This window comes from Rutidosis leptorrhynchoides, chromosome 5, assembly GCF_046630445.1.
Source record: "Rutidosis leptorrhynchoides isolate AG116_Rl617_1_P2 chromosome 5, CSIRO_AGI_Rlap_v1, whole genome shotgun sequence".
Classification (NCBI taxonomy): Eukaryota; Viridiplantae; Streptophyta; class Magnoliopsida; order Asterales; family Asteraceae; genus Rutidosis; species Rutidosis leptorrhynchoides.
This window is the reverse complement of record NC_092337.1, coordinates 54,533,265-54,543,819: the sequence shown is the minus strand read 5'-3', so window position 1 is coordinate 54,543,819 and position 10,555 is coordinate 54,533,265. Positions and strand designations below refer to the sequence as shown.

At 33.7% G+C, this 10,555-nt stretch overlaps 1 long non-coding RNA gene across 7 annotated transcripts; it reads left to right on the top strand.

The window, feature by feature from the left end:
* The first annotated feature begins 4,964 nt into the window (after positions 1–4,964).
* Positions 4,965–10,241, top strand: LOC139847390 (uncharacterized). 7 transcript variants are annotated; one of them, XR_011759464.1, is made up of 6 exons: positions 4,965–5,296; positions 5,418–6,332; positions 6,898–7,075; positions 7,183–7,341; positions 7,990–8,036; positions 10,023–10,241. It is a non-coding gene; the product is annotated as an uncharacterized lncRNA (long non-coding RNA). The 7 variants fall into 7 exon arrangements; XR_011759465.1 differs by lacking the exon at positions 10,023–10,241 and adding an exon at positions 8,172–8,294; XR_011759469.1 differs by lacking the exons at positions 7,990–8,036; positions 10,023–10,241 and having other exon boundaries at positions 5,418–5,575; positions 5,800–5,858; positions 6,170–6,332; positions 7,183–7,498.
* The last annotated feature ends 314 nt before the right edge of the window (positions 10,242–10,555 follow it).

Below are 10,555 nucleotides of genomic sequence, written 5' to 3'. Positions count from 1 at the left end.
CTAACAGCATACAAACAAAGACAATGACAATATGAGGATCGGCGGCTTGTACGAGCACACGACTCCTAGTTGATCGGGCTAGAGTCTACCGATAGTCCTCGCTACTCGATTCACAGTATAGTCATTCGGACGCAGGAGATGCGTCATTCAAACTATACTCCACAATCAGTAGCCTTTGGACCCAACCTCCCCAGGCACGGTTGACCTCATACGGACTCTAACCTCCCTAGGCTCGGTTATGAGTCCCCAGCCTCCCCAGGCCCGGCTGGCGTCAAACACGGTGCACATAATATCACACAATATCATCAACATGTAATAATTCACTAACATGTTAACCATTATCTAAACATGGCAATCAAATATCTAATCATGGCAATCGGATATAACCACAATCTAATAAAATAGAGTAAACGACAGTAGCGCGGCTTGCTACTCAAACTCTATCCTTTGATAGACCCACTCACCGATAGCCAGCTGAACTCGGTAGTCTAATATCACCGAGTCTTCTCCTCGGCCGTATCACCTGAGGATAACACTGAACAAGTTAGTAATCTATACCACAATACTAACTATACTATACGTATATATAAATCATATATAAGATAAACACCATACATCAACCATGTTAACGGACAGTTACTCTAACGGTCAGTCCGATGTTCTCAGTTAACGCCCACTTTCATGCAATCTAACTAAGTGGAAGTCATAACAAGTCAAACTAAAACCAATCTAGTCAACCGAGTCATACTACACCCAAATTAAGTCCACTTAGGTCGACTAAGTCCACATAAGTCAAACCAAGTCCAATTGGGTCAAATTAACACCAATTAGGTCAAACTAGGTCAAAACGGGTCAATCTAACCCATTTGAGTCAAACTAGGTCAATTATGACCAAAATAAGTCACATTAGGTCAAACTAACCTAATTGAGTCAAACTAGGTCAATTATGACCAAACTAAGTCACATTAGGTCAAACTAACCTAATTGAGTCAAACTAGGTCAATTATGACCAAACTAAGTCACATTAGGTCAAACTAACCTAATTGAGTCAAACTAGGTCAATTATGACCAATTAAGTCATACTAGGTCCAATTAGGTCAAATTAATCACCAATTAACCTAAACCGACCCAACATTCACTTTTCTACATATATACATGCATATACACTTAAATCGACATCGTGGACGTATCAAAACCAACAAATACCCATTTTGACACAATATAGTCCAAGCGGGTCAAACGGGGTCAAACGGGGTCAAACGGGCGAATAAATCAACACATAAACCATAGAACATGTGCACGGGTCATCGGGGTGCAACCACGCCAAACCGATGCGCGCTACGGTGGGCGAAGCGCAGCAGAGCAGCAGTATAAAGGCTGCAATCAGCAGCTAACAGCAGCTCCAGCTGCAAAAATGCTGCAGAAACAGCCCGCGCGCAGCAGGAAAAACAGTAGCAGCAACTACGCTGCTGTCCCTACCGGATTCACCCACAAAAATCGAGTTTCGAGCAGTTTTTATGGTCAAGAAACAAGTCCACGATCATACACACATATATATACAAGAATATATATACACACACACTTATATATGCACTTATATATACATATATATACACACTTATATATATACATATATATACACACTTATATATACATATATATATATATACACGCACACTTATATACATATATATATACACTTATACATACATATATATATACACACTTAAATATAAATATATAATACATACACTAAACATGTCCAAAAAAATGGGTTATGAGCCACACAGGCGACCAAACAACGCACATGAACCACAAAACAAAGGTACGGGCAAACGGGTGCACACCACGTGGGCGAATATCATCATGACAGGGCTGCTACAGCAGCAATCAGCTGCTATAACAGCAGAAAACAGCAGCAGCAAGGCTGCACAGCAGCAAAAAATAACGCAGCAGCAGCTACGCTGCTGAACCCTTCGATTTCACCCACTATTTTCATGTTTCGAGCAGTATTTTGACCAAGTTAAGGGTTCTCAAAGATGAACAAACATACAACAACAATAATCTAGCATTCCACAAGCAAAAGAACACATCAATTCAAGATTTAAGCACAAAATACAATATTTATCATTTTTGTCAAGAACACCAAATCATCAAGAACAAAACAAGAAATCAGAGATACAAACATGTAATTATTATTAATCTAACATTTATCTAACAAATAACAATTCAAGAATGAAGATTCAAGCATCAATTGCATTTTCTAACTTTTTATCAAAAACCCTAAATTAACAAGAATCAAATACAAGATTAGTAGAAGACAAACCTGTTATGGATGTTAAAGAAGCAAGAAATCCGAATATGAGCTTGCAATTAATCATCATCTTCAACAAAAATCAAAGAACTAGGGTTTATGGTGTTGGGGTTCGATGGGAACGAAGAGAGAGAAGAGGAAGACCAAGTTCTGGAACTAAAATAAAAACAAGGGGCGGTTTTAGTCTTTAAATGGGTATTAAATCCCATTCCTTATAAAACACGGGTATTTACGTGATTACTGAAACGCAACACACTTCGTTCGGTAGCCCAAACGAAGTTCAAAATTGATAAATAAAATATTTATGTGACCCTTGTCACAAAACGCACCCACTAGACTAATAATTAATTAAAAACACTTATTAATTAATTATTTCACTAAAACACACTTTTAAAATACTAAACGGACAAAAAGGGCAAAATAGGTAATTTCACCTAGGCCCGACATCAGGATGTTACATTAAGCCCACTTACAAGTCACGATTCTTGAATATCATAATGAGAGTAAATTATTTGAGAGTACATGTATTCTATAAAATACTACACATATAATGTAAATCTTCTTAGTCTTAAAGTAATAATGGTTTATTAGTCACTTTATTATCGGGTATGTATAAATGATTTGTGTTATCTATAATTGCTTAGTCATTATTGGCCATCATTGTTGATTGTTTTATATTGTAATGTGAATGTGATAGTTAAATTGAAAGTGAATTGGTTTTGTCCTGATTTGAGAAGTGATAATTTTTGATAAAACAATAATCATATTAGTTTTGATGATTTATTTGTGGTTTATCTTTGTCCATTAACCAACATATTTTTTAAATTTGTGTAGTATTTTTATATTTTTGCACTACGGTGAAAACTGAAGCCTCATAGTTTTTATTTATCAACTTGCACATGTATGATGATTTCTACATATTTGAAGGTAAGTTGGTCAACGTAAATGTCTATTAGAAAACAGTGAGGTGTCAGTGAGTGTGTTTCATAAATTTGTGTAGCTTTATGAAAGAAAATGTCATACTTCATTTATTTTTTATATAAAGTGTAGCATATGAACTTGGAATTTTAGGGTATATGAAGTTATCCAATATTCTAAAATATTTGTACATAGTTGATTTTGAAGTGAGTTGTTTACTTAAATTGTCAGCTTACTTCATTTCATTCACGATTGTCACTGGATAAATATGCGGGAGGATATGGGCATAAAGTATTATTGATGTCATAGTTGTATATTGTTTGATGCGATTTGAAGGATAATAAGAATTTAGCATAATGATAAAACGAATTCACATAATTAAGACTAGAATTATGGTACGATTTAGTTTGATAGTTACCCAAACTTACATTCTCCTAGAATATTACGGAACGAGCAACACACGGGCTCCTAAAATATTTACGGAACAAGACGTGCAACGCACGGGCTTTGCCATCTAGTTATATCATATATTCTATTTCTATCTAATAAATGAGAGTTTATGGTAAGGATGAGCAAAAATCCCGAAATACCGAAACCGTATCGGTACCGGTACCGAAATACCGTACTGATGGTATTCGGTATCGGTTCTTGATTTGAGATGATTTCGGTATCGGTACCATTCGGTATCAGTGCCGGTACGGTATCAGTAGCATTCGGTATCCGTACCCATGCAAATCACTTCATACAACTTTCACACTACCTTCTATTTCTCAAAATGCCATAAAACCCTTGTCAAAAAATATATTCGTGAATATAATTCAAAGAGCGTACCAATATTAGTTGTGTGACAATATTAGTTGTGTGACAATATTAGTTGTGTGAATTGAAAAAGAAAAATTGTAAAAATTGAAAAATAATGTAAATTCGGGACAAACGGGTATAATAACGAAAATACCGATACCGGTACCGATTTTGGTATTTGGTATGGTATTCGGTTCTCGATATTTCTTATTTTCGATATCGGGATTTTCGGTATCAGTACGGTACGATACATGTACCGATCTCATCCTTAGTTTATGGTAAGGTCGTGATATACTTCGAAAAGTTGTAATATTTGCTATAAGAGTTGTAACATGCCAATTTGATGATGTCATGAATATAATAATCTTTAAAGTTAATTAATTAATTAATTAATTAATGATAAATAAATAATTCTATGTTTTTATGTCATATTTATAATGTAAGAAGGATTATGTACAACCTTATGGTAAAACATCTCATGATCATATGTACAACATTTTAATCATTATGTAAAACATCAAAGGAGTAGTTCACTTACCTGTGTACATATACTATACTCAAACCCATATTAAGATAGTATATGTGTTCAACCTATCTTGCTTTCATGGCTTTGACCGGGAACCAAACTAGCCAATAGACTAACAACCAAGGAACGGGAGTGGGTGGTCCCCTAGGAAGTACTTGTTCAAGCATATACGAGTGACGGAACCGGTGTTGATCAAAGACATGCGCCGAGTGCCAGGACTGACTATAAGCCGATAGCGTCGTTTTAACATGCCATGAACCGAGATACAATTTGACTAGTTATACTTCCATGTGGGTTAATGTTATCAAAAACATTTATGGGGGGTTCGGGGCTACTTAACTTGGGTGGGAATAATACATTTTCATGTTCTAACACTACGTGGAGTAACATTATTAAAGCAGGTCTCGAGATTGATAATTTCGGGGTGAATTTTACCAAGCCTTTTTCAAAAGTGATCGGGAATGGAAACATCACAAAATTTTGGGATGATACGTGGATATCGGATAAACAGCTCGACCACTACCCCAAACATCCCCAAATTAATCACCTCGACCACCACCGACGGCGACCCCCGCCACCATCGCCATCACTGCCAACACTGCCGCTACAAACCAGCAACAACAATTCCACTCAGCCGTTTGCTCGCCGGCATGAACAATCGAGAATACGAGGAGTATTTGAAGCATAAATCGATTCCTGCTACCTTTTCTCTAAATTTCGACTCCAATCTTAATCAGGTTAGTTTTATATATTTGGATGTTGATTCAACTGATATGTTTTCGGTAGTTAAGACGGCAATTCAATTTGTGTTGCCTAAAAAAAAAATTCTGGGTGTTTCAATTTTGTTATGTTTGGTAGTTGTGAACAACATGGTTCTTCATCAATTGGATCTTCAAATGTTATAGGTAACCTTAGATTTTTATTCAATTTTTTTTTAGAAAGCAGACATATAGAATTAAAAGGAAGGTGTAGAAACACTACATAAAGATGGCATCCAAGAAGGACCCAATGACTAGGTACATAAAAGTTTTCCAGCCCAATTGTGACTTACATAACTAAAACATTTTTCGTCCAAATTTGACCACACAGGATTTGAGATCAAATATCAGTATGCAAAATGCAATATCAGTAAGCAAACAAACATATCAGGGCTGGATTTTTATACTTAGAGTTTGTTTTTATGATGCTTGAATGTTTATATCAGTCCCTTAAAATTATAATTTTCTTTTGAGATGTGCAGTAAATGCGCAGCGTGTTGTACTGTACGCCCCTCAGTTTCTACGGGACTTATGACTGAAGGTATTTTTATGACAGTGTGTTTGCAGCCATGATGGTTTTCAAATCTTCTTTTGTCCCGAACCGCCAGTTTTAGATCTGAGCCTACCTAAATGTTGACAATATTAATAATAAAATGGGTTCTTATGTATTCAAAAATGTTAAGAAATAGTCTAAAGAGACTTATTACAAAAAATTTGTAAAATATAGGTCATAAATTTTTATATCTAACTCAAATATAACCTATGTACACTATATGCTTAGTCACCTTAATTTAGTATTAGGTATTAGTATTTTTTGTTGGTAACATATATCATACTGACATTATGTTTCAGTCCTTTCGTGATTTCACATGATGGAAGAAACTGTACAACTAGTACCAGTTTCCAAATTATGGCTAGGTTATAGACGCTATAAAGCTGGTACCAGTTCCGGATTACGACCAGGTTATAGATGGCCTTGCATTGCTAGATATTATGGGGTACTTCGATTGAACAGGTTTGGTTATTTTTTTGCTTAACAAATTGTTTCGTTAACTATATATCTGTTTCTTAGTATTGTTTTTTTTGTATCTTCTTAAAATTTCCGATCTGCAAAATTATGTTAACCCAAGTCAAACTGGGTCAAACCATGACCAGTTCCACCTTTGTCAAACTGTACAAATTTACCCATGTTAAAATGGTTTAGACTTTACAAATTCGCACAGGTTAAAATAGCACAATTTTTGACTAATTTTAGATGAACCATGGTTTTTTTAGGGTTGCGCTACTTTGCTGTTTGTAATTAGTTGACAACTACTCTTCTTTTGAATGTGGGTTATTACTTGATATGTGTTTTGTTATTTTGTATCTGTACAATACTATTAGTTACTATTTTGAATCCATTTGGGCCATTACTTATTAGTAAATTACGCTGAATTTATTTGGATTATTACTATTTGGATTATTAGTTGTATATTCGACTGTTTTCTATCAGTAAATTATTATCATTTTGAATGTGTGTTATTACTTGATAAATCTATTTGCTGATTTTTGCTTATCTTTTGCTTTGTGTTTGTTTGAAGCCTTCGTTTGATGCGTATATCCTGTTTTTTGTGTTTCGATTTGGTTGTGAAACCAAGCTAATGGCTCCTAAGGGAAGGGTTAACACTTTTGTTGAAACGAAAGTAAAGAAGAGATGTGTTATTTGGCCAACACATTAGACGTGGTAGTGATGGTTTCGCATTTGGGGTTCCTCTGTCGGTACGTTTATGTTTCATGTTAGTATAGTATTGCTACTATTTGCATTTAGTTTTATGGTTATCCTTATATTTTGTTTGTTGGTTTTTTCCCCCTCATACGTGTTGCAGTGGTAATGAATTTGTATGACGACATTAGTGATTGTAAGTGTGCGTATTGTTTTTGTGGGGCTGTGTTTTGGTATGAGAAGCGGCTGAAAACGTCTTCTAATAGTTTAAACTGTCATCGTTGTTGTGAAGGAGTTATCGTTATGTAAACAAACATATCAGGTTAGACTCACCATTTAAATTTATCAAAAAACTGATTTATTCTTAACGAATAAGGCATGGAGTTAGGATAGAGTTTTTAGAGCAATAGCGTATGCATATGATGACATTGAAATAATATATTAGTTATCATAAATTTTCAATTATTTAAAGGTTCCAATACCTTAATGAAGCCTTATGAATCGGATAATACTATGTTATTTCCAATAATTATATTAATTCTTTTTACTTTGTTCGTTGGATTTTTAGGAATTCCTTTCAATCAAGACGTGGATATATTAACCAAATGGTTAACCCTGTCTATATATCTTTTACATAAAAATTCAAACAATTCAATAGATTGGTATGAATTTTCTAAAGATGCAGTTTTTTCAGTCAGTATAGCCTCTTTCGGAATATTGATAGCATTTTCTGACTTGATTCATGGCATTGTGCTTTAAATAATACCCGAATTCGAATCAAATAGTTTATAAACTAAAGTGATATATTTGCAAAATGCATATTTGATTTTGGTGGTTTTTTACACATAGGTCTTAGGTTGTAACTTACTGTCCACAAATTTTCATCCAATAAGTATTATGTGGTTATAACCTTATTATCGAAACAGTTACTCAATCTTAAGTGAAGCTGTGTTTTTTTTTTTTTTTGTAGTACCTTATTATGTACTCTCCCTGAGCGTGTCGTTTGTTTTTGAGAAGGTACATGTCTATTGCTTTGTTATGTCACTTACTGAATTTAACACAGTTTTCCCATGAGGTTCTTTTTCACATTGTTTATGAATTGTGTGAACAAAAAAAAAACAAAAAAAAACAAAAAAAAAAAAAAAAAACCAGGGAATGACAATCTAAGCAGTAGAAGCAAGCAGCACGAGCAGAACAAAAAACACAACACCTAATACTTGGGTCACCTACACCAGTAGAACTTAGTCCTCTACCCTTTAAATATCAACCTAATATGTATGAAACATAATGTATTTTGATAATCTATTTAAGATGTAATGTATCACCTACGTATGCAATGTATCTACAGGTATTCTGCTCCCGTAAATATAAAGCAGTTTGTTAAACAAACACACCTAATCCGAAAGGCCCCGCTGCATCGGGCGGGCCGGTCAGGATCTTGTTAAAAATGAAAATATGTTATGAAAACATGAAATACATGAACAATTAAAAAAGACTAGGATGCGCATGTAAAATGGACCATGGATTTTCTTTTACAAATTTATAATGTGATGAGGCTCAAAGGCCCATTATCGTTTCTTACTTTTATAGTTTTTTTATTTCAAAAAATATTCCATTGTTTGCACACTTTGTGAAATACACGTTGATTGTTTTAATTAAATTTAAATATAAATTGATAATTTTGTGAACTAGAATGCTGAGTCATTTTAATCTATTGTACATTTTGATAATTGTCATTAATAAAATGGTTAGTAAATTTAATGTACATCTTAAATCGTGTTAACGATAACCTTTAAGTGGCGTTTGATTCGGGAATTTGAAATCTCAGGATTTGAAATTCAAAGGGATTTGAAATCCTATCACGTGTTTGGTTTGAGTATTTAAAATCTCGGGATTTATAAATACAACAATAACTACAAAACTCAATCCCACAAAAGTCGGGTACGAGGCCCAGGATTTTTAAAAAGTAAAGTGTAAAACGTAAGTAAATTGTAAACATAAACCATAAAACGTTAATTTAATATCTAAATATAAAACATAAAATGTAAACGTGGAACATAAAATGTACATAAACGTAAAGTAAAACGCCAACGTAAAATGTAAAACTTAAAACGTTTAAACGTAAAACTTGAAACGTAAACATAAAACGTAAACGTAAAACACAAACGTAAAACGCAAACGAAAAACGTAAGATGTAAAATGTAATTATAAAATGCAAAGGTAAAACACAAACATAAAACGTAAACGTATAACATAAAACGCAAATGTAAAACGAAAACGTAATACGTAAACATAAAACTTAATACGTAAACGCAAACGTAAAATGCAAACGTAAAACGAAAAAATAAAACGCTAAACGAAAAAATAATACGTATGATTTTGAAATCCTATCCATTCATAGGATTTCAATATCCTTCCGTAATCCAAAGGATTTAGAAATCCTTCAATCATAAAATTTCAAAACCCTTGAGCATTTGAAGTCCTTCAACAAAACATCGGATTTCATCTGTTTTGAACTGCAAATCTCACCAAAATCCCTCGAAACCCTACGAACCAAACGCCCCCACCATTACTATCGGTTAGCATTTTGATATTTCCTTGGTTAATTTTCGTGCTTTTTTTTTTTAACATATAAGAAAAATCGAGAAATATTCATTTTCATCCTTAATTTTTCTTGAAAATCAGAAGATAAACTCAGCCATTGAATCTATATAATCAATGACTAGGATTTAAAAACACGTGACAATCACATATGATTGGCTAGGATTAAAAAAGCGGGACAATCACATGTGATTGTAAGATCCAATCACATGTGATTGTAAAATCTCAAGCAAAATTAATGGTTGGACAGAATTGCCCATTTCGTCTCCGTGTTTTTTACTTTTTACTCGTTTCATCCCTGTATTTTATTTTCTGCATTTTCATCCTTAAAAGCATTTTAAAGTCCCAATTTTATCCCTCGCCCTAACGAAGGTTAACTGAGTTCGTTAAAACTTTTTACAGGGACTATCCACGTAATCTTCAACTAATTAAACTACATAAATCAATTCATTCTTCCTCTCATGAGTTAAGTGGACTTTAATTGATGGTGGAAATATCTTTTGAACGACAACGCAGGCATTTAACATGTCTAACACTGGGAGGAAGTTAGAGTATATGCTGGTTAGTTATAAACTTATAAAGATATCATCTTAGGTCTATACCCTCTTTTAAATATATTATTTATATTTATATATGTTGTTACTAAATTGATATGGAATATGGATTTACTCTGCCAATAAAACATAGATGTAATGCTTTTCATATTGAATTCGACATGAAAATGTTGCTATTTATGGCTCAAATAACTCTGAGGTTAACTAATTAACAAAGTACATAGTTATATGATGGTATTACTTGCATACTGTGGGTATATTGACCATGAAAAATGTTACTTTCTTATGGTTTAGTGAATAACATGTGTTGGTATCGGACATAGTTCCTTAGAAGAATGTTTAACTCTACGAATTTCACTCTTTTAAGTGTTTGCTTGGTGT